Source organism: Astyanax mexicanus, chromosome 7 (genome assembly GCF_023375975.1).
Source record: "Astyanax mexicanus isolate ESR-SI-001 chromosome 7, AstMex3_surface, whole genome shotgun sequence".
In the NCBI taxonomy this organism is placed as follows: Eukaryota; Metazoa; Chordata; class Actinopteri; order Characiformes; family Acestrorhamphidae; genus Astyanax; species Astyanax mexicanus.
Genome location: NC_064414.1, coordinates 18,097,292 through 18,109,996, shown reverse-complemented (window position 1 = coordinate 18,109,996; position 12,705 = coordinate 18,097,292).

Genomic DNA, 12,705 nt, shown 5'->3' with positions numbered 1-12,705 from the left:
AAATATAAGCCCTAAACTTTGTCTTTGGTCAGGAAGTCGTTTTTGCAAAATACAAATGTCCTTGTATATTAAAAATTATTCTTGCCATTAGAAAAACTATGTTATAGCTTTTTACCTGGCCCACATTTCTGTCTGGACTGGCTGTAGAAACGTTTGACTGGGATTTCCGCCATCTTGTTTTCAATCAATTGAGTGTAATGATGTCGTGTGGCCACTAGATGAAACGGACAGTGTCTCCATAAGAGGCCAAAAGGTCAACGTTTTGAAAAAAATAAGTATCATGGTGCAGAGAAACAGAAATGTAATGTCACCATATGAGGATGCAGGGCCTCAAAATGTTAAATATCTTATGATATATATTATGATGGCATTAAAAAGATAAGTGATACATTGGATATGTACTTTGAATAGTATGGTGTAGCACAGAATTGAGCCAATGATTGGGCCAGTATAATGTAGCATTGTCTTTGCACAAGCATGGAAATGAAGCCTATTTTGCTTAGTGGTGTATTTTGGTATTACTGTTTGTCCAATGGTAAACTAACCTGTACATAAAAAAATACACACCACTAATGCATACAATGCAGAACATGTACTTTACATAATGATGCTGCCATACAAAATGGTTGTTTCACTATTTTTGTTGTTTCTGACCTTTTGTGAGGAGCACAGATACTGATATACGTAGGACAGGTCAACGAAACTTTAATGTTTGTACTTTATATACTACATATTTTGAACGTCACATAATAAAAATATGCATGAAATGAAATATATGTTCTCCTATTCTGACTTGCAATTAATTTTATTTTCTGTTTTTAGTAAAGATCTTTTTTCATCAATCCAATTTAATCAAATCCGACTTAAAATACACATTTCAATATGACCTTCCTACATTTACAGTTGGCTCAAATCAGCAGGAAATGTTGGTAAAGTTCTTTTTTTTATTATTTTGAATTTAGAATTTTTTGTATCAATAAATATTGATTAAGCATAATTTGTGTTTATAGGCTTCACTGCTCTAATAATACAGTATATTATTTAGTTTTACTCAAAGCACTATGGAGTGAATTCATTATAAGAATAAGAATTAATTATTAGAACACACACGACTGACAAAACAACAAAACCATGCTCAAACACACAATGCACACACATTATAAGCATTATTGCATTCCATGCCTCATGACCGCTGCTCCTTTATCTATCTGGCAGTAGCTTGTAAGCATACATGCAGTAATGAGCCTAATATGATCCTAATAATGAAATTCGACACCACAGCACACAACCCGGCTGTGCCCACGCCACTCTGGCTGCTGTGGGTCTATTATCACCTGTGTGCTTAATTAGAGCTGGTATTAGAACAGTTTGCAGGAACAACACTCGAGCCGGCGGCTCCTCCTCGGGGAGGGTGAGTGGAGGCCGGTGGTGATGGGCTGCTGTTTAACACGGCTCTGTGAAAGGGAAGCTCTGGTAATTATCAAAGAGAACAGCGTCATGTCACTTACCTGCCCACAGAGCGGGGAGTCACTTTTACTGCTCAGCCGCCCGCCTCATCAGCAGGATACACCTTGTGCTTGTTTTACTGAAGCTGAAGCTGTGGTGGGTGGTGGGACGATTACTTGGGGATGCGGTAGAGCCGAGCTGATCCTGATACGTATTTCACCCCTACAGAGACGGTCATGCTCTGTAAAAGATCAGCACATCCTGAGTCGTGGCACAGAGAATGGCTGTGACTTCCTGAGTCTATCCGCCACACAGGTTTCCACATTCCAGGGTGGTCGTGTCTGTGTGTGTGGCCCACTTTTCCAATGTCAGGTGAATAATGTTAATAATTAAGCAGCCTTAACAAAATGAAGATGCCACAAATGCTTATTTGATGCAAAATGGAAAAGAATATGAAGAAATATGAAGAGTCTTTAGTTTAGGTTCTTTGTTTTTCTTTTTTTTAAGATCTGCTCGTCCAAGCTGAGAACCATTTATACTGCTTTCAAACCAAGTAGAAACACTGTAAAATAAGAGACTACTTTGATTTTACCAGATTGAAAACCTCTGGAATATAATCAAGAGGGAGATGGATGATCACAAGCCATCAAACCAAGCTGAACTGCTTGAATTTCTGCACCAGGAGTGGCATGAAATTATCCAAAAGCAGTGTGTAAGACTGGTGGAGGAGAACATGCCAAAATGCATTAAACTGTGATTAAAAACCAGGGTTATTCCACTAAATATTATTTGAGGTCTGAAAGCTCTACATATTTTTTGTTATTTCAGACATTTCTCAATTTCTGCAAATAAATGTTCTAAATGTCAATATTTTTATTTGGAATTTGGAAGAAATGCTGTCTGTAGTTTATAGAATAAAACAACAAAGGTGGACTTGAAGTAGGTCTGATCATTTTTAAAATACACATAATTAATCTCGATACACATGATTGCAGTCAAAATGCATCAGTAGAAACCAGACAGGTATAAAGTTCTAGAGACCCAGACTTTGAGACCCAAATCATATTCCCAAATCGTATCATATTGCACACAGCAGCAGAACAAAAGGCATCAGCTTAATCTCTCGATTCACTCAATGATGAGGAGCTTCATCAAAGCCGATGACAGAGCATCTACCTCTCTGGCTTTAGTGATAATATGGGTTTGGAATGATTCCTTACATTTATATAATTGTAATGAGTAACAATGCAGCATATAAAAATGTATCAGAGTAGAAGTAATACACTTATCAAAAATATGCAGTGAAGTAAAAAAGTAAGTAGGAGGAAAAAAAGAATACTCCAGTAGATACAGATACAGAGGTAACACATTCTGAAATTTAACTACAATTCAAACACTGTGTCGAAGTGAGTACAGTGATTTGTAGTTCAAATTGTTCGGGCATTCATCCAAAGAATTTGGGCTTTCTGCACTCTTTGTAATGAAATTAGCAATTTGATCAGTGTTTTTTTATGTACTGATGGTATTCTCAATATGTTTAAATAAGAATATTGTCAAATTGTGCCGGAAATGTATCACTATATGAAAAAATATTCCTTCCAATTTTAGCCTGATTTTTTTTGTCAGTCTGAGTCGACAGCTCGGGAGAGAGTTGGGTAGTGTGTGAGGGGCTCACACTCAGATTTTTGCACATCAAACATTGATTTTTTTCCTCCTGACTAAACATAATCTGATCATTTATACTGGTGAGCAGCTTAGTCTAAACTGGTCCTACCAACAGCAAATGGAAATTTAACTACTTCTGTGGAGCTGAAGTTTGCTTCTTATTGGACAGATTTCTTTTAAAATGCTATGTTCCACCTTAAAAGATGTTTCAGCCACTTTCTTGTGCTAGCTCATATTCAATACCACAGCACAATTTAAGGTGGAACAGAAATAATAATAAACTACTATCTGCCTCACACTTAGTGTAGGTTCCATGGGCCACAGTTCTACTAACATCAAACAAGTTCTTCATTTTATACAGACCATGCTAACCCTATTTTCACCTTTCTTACAGATCTGAGATCAGTGCAAATTGTGGTGCAAGCGATGTTAACAGCTAGCTGTTGTTCTTCCATCTGTACTCGGCATCTCCTTAATGACACAAGGTTCACTAGGTTTGGAGTCATTTAGATGCATTGGACATTTTTTATTTATTTATCATTCAAGTTAAAGATACACAATTTCTCTACTTCTAATCTGCTATGATTTTAAAAGTCATGTAGTTTACAAGTTGCAAGGCTTTAGGAACCAGTATTAATAAGAGTGCCTTCACTTACCAACACACAAACTTAATTTTTTAGAAACTCAGAGACACCATGGACTCGACATGACAGCTTTGCTAAACGTTTGCGAAACTCTTTGATTCCAAAAGATGTCAGGAAGTAATTACAATAATAAAAAATAAACAGACCCAATTTAACACGCACAATGTGTAGCAGAGTCAGTGCAGAAGTGTTACTTCTTTTGAAGTGAGTGCCCACACAGACGTCTGCCCACTTTCTGCCTCCGTAGTCCAGGAGAGGTGTTTGCCTTTTTTTTTTTGCCGTTGTGCCCAAAAAAAAATGAGTGACTGACATTAGCATGACTGTAGACAGCAAGACAAGCGGCTATCGTCGATCCCTGCACTCACACTTCACCTTCTCACCTCGACCGAGTCTCTGAGAGATCAAGGTAACACCTCTATTGAGTCCAGAGCCATAGAGCCCAGCTATGTGAAACATGGACAATGCTAATGTGCCATCAAAGCTATTTATTGCTTCAGAGCACAGGATCAAAGCAGGCCCCCTTCTCTCCGGAAAAACTCAAGACTTCCTCAAGATTTATCGCGAGGGAGCCGGGAGAGCGTTACCTGAGCACGGGACCTTTACACTGCTGCATCTGCTTCCGAGACCGGCTGTGCAGATCATGTAGAAACAGCATGGAAACCGCTTTCAGGCTCACACTTCACCCCTTGAACTCAAAGAGCCCAAATGTGGGTCTACACTCTCATAGCTACGTAGCTTATGCATTGGTTTAATAGTAGTTACTAAACATTTTTAAAGCAATAACTGAACGTAGACGTGCCAAGATAACTATTTGTACAAAAATATTTGCGATAAATCGATACTGTTGTATTGTCATTTTAAGACAACAATAATGCAATCACACACCGTTAATCTTTAAAGAAAATTTTTCTTTCTTTTTTTTTTTAGCAATTTGTACTTCCAATTAAATTATTTTTGTGCCTTAAGTAACGTGTAAATATGTTTTTGATGCACTGATCATTGTAAAAAAAAAAGAAAGAAAAAAAAGTGGCTATAATAAACATTCTTATGTAAACCGAGATGCAAAAAAGACAACAACAAGTTCAACAAAAATAATTGAAGTCATGGCCATATATCATTCAATGAATTGATAATGTAATTATCGTGACAGACTTAACTCAACACTACATTGTAGTTACTGAACAATTTACAGTAACTTAAAACTTGATAGTATGGATAGTTATTAAATATGTTTTTAAAAAAGTGCATTTACATGCACTTTATATTCTAATAACTGCTAAAAATCAGATTTTGATCAGTAATCCGATAAATGCTCTTACATGTATTCGGATAATTAGAATTCGGAATAATTAGAAACTCCAATCAAGCAGTAATCTGATTTCTACTATGCAACCAGCCAATAATCACAAATGTCATTTCTAGGAAATGGCAGTGTGCTGTTAACATGAGCATTTTATTAATCAGAAAACTGCAGAAATCTGACTATGATTTGAATTATTGAGTGCATGCAAAAAAAGCATTGCAGTCAATTAAAAATTTCACAGTATTATTGATATCAGGGTTGTGGGTTCAATTTGGCAAGGGATCGCTTAAAGGTGCCGCAGTGATGACTGCCCACTGCTCTAGGCACGTGTGCTCACTCTCACTGTATGTCACTGTGTGTATGAGCTGGACCACATTTCATCTGTGTCAAAACATGGCGAATGTGGTTAATTTGTCTTAAAGATAATCACATGCTACAGAATAACTCATACAATTAACTCCTGTTATTTGAATAGACTAACACACTTTATACTGGGCTAGTCAAAAATAGCAGAAAACCCTTTTATTTCAGAAATGAAATATGGCTTTTAAGATGGCCACAGATTGTCCTCCTTCCCCATTACTTGTTGGGGTCCCTTTCATTTCTGATATAAAAATGTGTCCTACGACTTTTGATCAATATAAATTATTTAAATGCATAACTTAAATACATTAACATTAAGTTAAAAAGTGACAATAATTTTTTCTTTATAAAATTATCATTTTTGAAACATGGTGTTTTACTACAACAATCCAGATATTTCATTAATGCAGACTCGTCACTGGTGTAAATTCTATTCATTGCTTTTTTTTTCAGGCCAGGGTTAAAGAGGTTAACCGTGGCCTTCATGCATGTGATTGACATAAGATCAGAGGAAGTGCATGGCTTCTCCAGGTGCCATCTGTGGGGAATTAGCGCCTTCACAGTGACCCGCCGCCGAGTCGAGGGGTGGAAGGAATCAAAGTTTCCACGGGAGGTCATGGGACACGGGAGGGGTGGAGGTACAGGGCCATGCAGAGGGTGGGAAAGTGGCTACAGCGTGCTGGGGTGGAGAAAGGGGGGACCCCGTGCAGCGGCGTCGCCTTTAAAACACACACAATTTGCCGTTATTGGACTCTGCCTGTGTGGCTGTTGCTCGGCCCGGGAGGGGGTGACTCCTGTGCTAACTACAAAGCCATATGCCAGAGAGGGCCTGTCTCACAGCTCTTCCACAGTGCCGCTTAAGATGTGCTAAATGATCACAGGACTCGCTGGACCCGCCACAGTTTCTAGCCGGCTTCCAGATGTTCCACACGGGCCAGAACAGCGTGCCATGAGCCCATGTCCAAATCATACTGGGAAAAGCATAACAAGAGCTAACGACTTGGAACAGGCCAGCAACTCTTATTGTGAGCAGCATAAATCTTGCGCAGATGAAAGCACCTGAGTTTTATCAGTACCCCCATGTTATCAAGGGTAATTGGGGATTCAGAGCAGTAAAAATAGGCCCGGTAAAATTTCTGGTAAAATGTCCATAAAGCAAAACAGCTTTCCTGTGTAATTGGTTGAAGGATACTTATGAAAAGGTCAAGGCAACTTTAAAGAAGCAACTTTGCCAACACAAAAGAAGGAAAGCAAATGCTACTATGAAAAACTGTAGCAAACAAGATCGTATACTGAGACCATTTAATGCTTTAAAAATAACAAGCATGTCAGGAGCTTCTTCTACTACAGTAGACAAATACAAAATATATTGTTAACGTATTTTTTGCACTATAAGGCGTAACTAATAATTAACGTCTATTTCATAATTTATTTTCATACATAAGGCGCACTGGATTATAAGGAACAAGGACGTTGTCATGTTTTTAGTCAAACGAGCGCTGGATGTTAATCTACACAGATTTCTCTTCTGAAAAATGTTTATTTGGGTGAGTAAAGCCCTTCTGTTTATTTACAGTAAACTTAGGCTGGATACAGCACCATAAGCATTAGCAGCTAACCGCTAACGCTAATAAATGCTGCCCAACAGCACTACACTGTGGAACTTTGAGTGTTACGGTAAGCCAGGGTGATATCAGCTAGCGGTTCGTCCCACGTAGCTTGTTTTAACATGGTAAACGTGCAGACTACAGTCAAGCTAGCACTTTAGTGGCGGTTAGCGGCTAATGCCAATACTGCTCCAGCAGTGCTAGCTTGGGTAGCCACTATATCATGTTGCATGCAATAATATTACTAAATTAAATCTAATATTTGTTTTGTTGCAGTAGTGTATTGTTAATTTTTCTTTAATTCCATGTTTTGTCATATTGCCAATAATAATGGTATCACAAAAATACTAAATATTATTTAAGGGCAATATTGTTGATCATTTTGTTACTTTGTTTTACACGTACACCTGTAAAAAAAAAAAAAAAACAAGAAAAGAGGGCCTTACTGAGCTGTGCAACACTTCCAGGGTGGATAAATTATAATATTGGGTGTGTTTTAAAAGTTTTTACTGGTAGTGTAAAGAGCACATTACTAGTAAACTCTGCAGACAATCAGCCTGATGTTGCTTTAACCTCTAAATCTGTGAACGAAAAACACTGACCGGCCTTTTGCACTCTCGGCCAGGTGGCTTACAAAACGTTTCTGGCAAGAGCGTAGTCTTTAAACAGCACTGTTTTTCATTTTATTTATAACACCAGGTCCCCAGCCTGTGCCCGAGTTGTCGGGAAGCAAGCGACCTAAATGCGAGCGCACATAAGAGGGGTGTTACAGGAAAGAGACGATAATAAGTAGGCTGTCCAGGCTTCGACACCATTTTGCCCTCCTTGTTGCTTTTTATTGCATTTTATTGTCCTGCTGGACGTGTTTAGAGCCTTGCAGAGAGATATATTTGATTCATCAGCAGTACACACTCTCAAACGTGGGGGAAAATAAAACTGGCTTGGATTTGCTGCTTAGTAGGGCGTTGTTGATGCTGGGAAAGGAGTGGGGTGGGGGGGGGGGGTTTGGGTTGGTGGCAGTGTGTGGTGACCACTGCATGCAACATGTGAGGTTTCTCTCTCTTTCTCCTTTTGTTTTCTGAGACGAGACTTTTGAGCTGTGACTGGACTCGCAGGCTCCAGTAAATCACAACTCGTCTAAATTTAATTCTTAGCTTGTCTAGGGACTCGTGTTTGCTATTCTGGCAGCGTTTAAATCATTTCTAGGCAGAGGGGAGTGGGATTTTTTCCTACTAGCAAATACACCCATGAGACAACATAACCCCGAATTATTAAAGCGAAGTTACCGCACACTCTGAGATTCCTCATGCCAGTTGAGTAAGTACAGATGTGTGTGTCTGCAGAATACAGAGATAATTACTGTGTCATAAAATGAAAAAAGTTGCCCTGAAAGCCCTGAAAAGAAAAGTAATAATAAAACCTTGCTGTTTCATATTGGCTTAAACACCAGCTTTTACACTGAAGACACACATTTCAGCTTGATTCTCTAAAAATCGAATGTTTTGCATAATGTAATGACTGGAGCGCGACTGACCGCATTTGTTGTGGAGCAGGCTGCAGACACAGGATATTAGATATGAAGACCTAAAGCTTACGACTTATGAAATGTGGTTTCATGTTGACAGGTTTTCACAAACACTTAATTTTTTCCCGCCACTTTAATGCCTCTAAGCGAATGCCAGGCTTCACTTTAGTGACCGTTACTCAGAAAAAACAAATATGTGAGCCCTAACACAACAAAAGCTCTGAACATACTTTGTCAGGTACAAAGCGTCACCACATTTTAGTGGCTATTACTGCTGACCGCACGCAATTGTGGCAGTGCACAGTGTCAAGCACAGCTATTGTTTCCCCTCATCCAAAGTCCACAAGAATCCACAAGAGTGAAGAGGCAGCCTAGAGCTGTGTGTATGTGTATGAATGTGCACAAATGCCAGAATCCTATGATTTTACACTCCACGAATGAAGAAATGTGGTGTGAATTCCTCAACGCTGTGGAGGCATCAGATTTCACCAATCAGTCTTTTCCATTAACAACCTACTCTGAATTCATCATAGGTTATGTACAAACAACTGTACCAGTGAAGGAACACTACAACACAACCCCAGAACCAGTGAGGAAAAAATAATAGAGGTACTGCATTACAATGAGAATACAACTCATACAGCTCTGGAAAAAAAAATAAGAAACCACTTCAGTTTCTGAATCAGTTTCTTTGATTTTGCTATTTATAGGTATATGTTTGAGTAAAATGAACATTGTTGTTTTATTCTATAAACTATGGACAACATTTCTTCGAAATTCCAAATAAAAAAATAGTCATTTAGAGCATTTATTTGCAGATAATGAGAAATGGCTGAAATAACAAAAAAGATGCAGAGCATTCAGACCTCAAATAATGCAAAGAAAACAAGTTCATATTATAAAGTTTTAAAGAGTTCAGAAATCTATATTTGGTGGAATAACCCTGGTTTTTATGCACAGTTTTCATGCATCTTGGCATGTTCTCCTCCACCAGTCTTACACGCTTCTTTTGGATAACTTTATGCCGCTCCTGGTGCAAAAATTCAAGCAGTTCAGCTTGGTTTCATGGCTTGTGATCATCCATCTTCCTCTTGATTATATTAAAGAGGTTTGGTAAAGTCTTTTTTTCCCAGAGCTTTATGTTGCAAAAATATGACTCTAAAAGCTACAAATATACAAGTGCTTCAAATGCCCTATCGCACGGGACCTATTCAGATCCGCCAAATGTGGCGTGGCGATTTTTTGAGCAGATACCTATTGACCACTGTAGCAGAGCCCATCAGGTGCCAATCATGCCTGGCTTTCAAACAATATTACATGTATTGCCAAGAAGCATCATTACAACAAAGAAGTAATCTACCAAACAAAAATGTCCTTACTTTTTGTGCTATGTACATAAAGTTATTTCACCAATGGCAGATATACAAGAATCACGTGATTAGAATGTAATTATTATGAAGTTAGAATATCAAAATGTGCAAAACTATGTAAAAGGGTTTTTAAAAAAAGACAGACATACTGTATTCTTCACTCTATAAAGCACATTGGATTAAAGGGGCGCACTATCAATAAATGTATATTTTCTGGTCTATTTTCTTACATAAGGCACACCGGATTATAAGGCGCATTATGCAACACTAGTAAGGGACAGGGGTGTCGTTTTTTTACATTCTAATTCAGCAGGTCTCCCTGTAATTCTTAAAAAAAAAACACTTTCTTTTAAAGTCAAACAAGCACTGGGTGTTAATCTACACAGATTTCTCTTCTGAAAACTGTTTATTTCGGTGAGTAGAGGGCTTCCGTTTATTTACAGTAAGGTTACATTTCCAGATTTTCACTAAGGCTGGGTGCAGCAGCATTAGCATTAACAGCTAACTGCAGTTAGCAGCTAGCGCTAGCGTGGTTAGCAGCTAATGCTCATGCTACTCCAGCAGTGCTAGCTGGGGTAAGCAGCAGGCTACAGGCCGATAATACTCACCGCTGCATCGTTAGCGGCTAATGCTAATGCTGCTCCAGTCTCTGTACTAGAGAACTAAATTGAAACTCCTGTATAATGCTGTACTTCAGCAGAGCGGTTTTACTGCTCCTTACAACCTGACTGGTAAAATTCATACATATGATGCACCAGATTAAAAGGTGCACTGACGATTTTTGGGAAAATTAAGATTTGACTGCGCCTTATAGTGCGAAAAATATGGTAAGTGACAAAATGTATTAATCAGCTGGGCAGTGAACAGCACTGGCCCTATGGATGTTCCAATCAAGACAAAATTTATTAAAGATTGTTACAACATTCTTAAATGCCATTAAAAGGTGGATCTGCACTTCTGATGACTAGACAACTCTGACAAATCATCATCAGAACAGCAGGTCTTCTGGTGTTTCTGCTATGCAGTAGGTGCAGTGTACCTACCCAAAGTCATTCAAAGCAGGACAACCGCTGACCCATTGACAGGGTCAGGGCCACTCCATGGAGGCTTCACCCCACAACTTCTAGGACTTAAAGGATCCCCTGCTAATGTGTTCTGTCAGATTACCACAGGACTCCTTCAGAGGTCTTGTGAAGGCCATGCCTAGACAAATTGGAACTGTGATGGTGGCACATGGGGGCCTACAGAAAAATAAGAAGGTGATTTTAATGTAACAGATGACAATTAGATTAACTGCTCTTATCACCTAGTTTACATACCTTATTACTTAGTATCTCTAGGTAATTAGTGTGAAGTTACATAACCTACATTTTGCTTGTATCACATGGCCTATGAAAATTGTCTGTAACATTCAGAGGAAAAAAGATGGCTTCACTTTCTGGAACTGACATCACTCACTTAACACTTCATTCAACGAACAAAAGAAGCCAACTCTACTCGCACTCAGAACCTTCCAATGAGTATTCTATCACCCTTTGAGAGGGAAGCATGCAGGAAGTGCACACCCTTTCCTCCATGTCCCCTCACATCTGACTTCCACTTCCACACGCTCCCTCCATCCCCCTAACCCCCCACCCCACCATCAGCCTCTGGCTGCCTTCCTGATGTGGACGGCTGCATAAGTGCTGTGATTACTTCGCACATTATGTCAGCAAAAGCATTCCTCAGGCAGCCCGTGTTTACTGCTCTGCTCCATGTCATTAAAGAAGTCAGACAAGTGAACCTACCACACTGCAATCCGCAACTGCGCGACACCACCCGTTTCTATTTTAACACAAGGCTGCTTCAAACTTTATCCAGACTCCCTGTCCCACCATGTTGATTAGTATGGTCTTTGACGCTAGTGGATCCAATTGGAGAGGGACTTGATCTTTTAAAGCTAGGCCTGGTCTCAAACACACAGATAGTGCTGTCAAAAAATATTTGCCACCCCTCTATAGAGTTTGCTTTTTTACCATAGTTACATTTTTCAGATCAGACATAGATGCTGTTAGTTATCTCAGGTTTAATTCAGCCACATTAGAGTTTTCAAGCATGAACAGTCTGATAAAAACCATCAATCCACAGTGCCTCAATCGGAATTTGACTTGGCCACTCCAAAATCTTCATTTTGTTTTTTGTTTTTTTGCCATTCAGAGGTGGACTTGTTTGTGTGCTCTGGATCATTGTCCTGCTGGAGAACCCAAGTATGTCTGAACTTAAGGTCACAAACTAGTGGCTGGACATCGCCTTCAGGAGTTTCTGGTAAAGAGCAGAATTCTTGTAGAGAGCAGAATTATGAGTTGTCCATGAGATTATGGAGTAATTTTGGTAGGCCAGTCACTCCTGAGATGGTCCAGTTACTTTTCCCCATAGGGCCAGGTTGGTTTGGATTGCTTTTCTCTTAATAAATGAAAGCATAATTTAAAAACATATATTTCTATTTGTTTTTAAAGAATAATCTAAAAAAAGTAAGCAGGACAAAAAAGCAAAAACTAAAGAAATCTATAAAGAGACAAATACTTTTTCACAGCAGTGTATTGTCAATGTCATGCAAAAACCTTAAATCTACAATGGTAACTTCCAAATGAAGTCAATATAAAATGTTATCAGTCAACTTACAAGATATACATAGAGAGAGAGACACCCCACCCTCACTCCTTCTGATGATGTCTGATGTGTGATAGAAAAAAACGAGTGTGGTTGCTAAATACTTCCATGTGTCACTTTTGCAACGTATTTC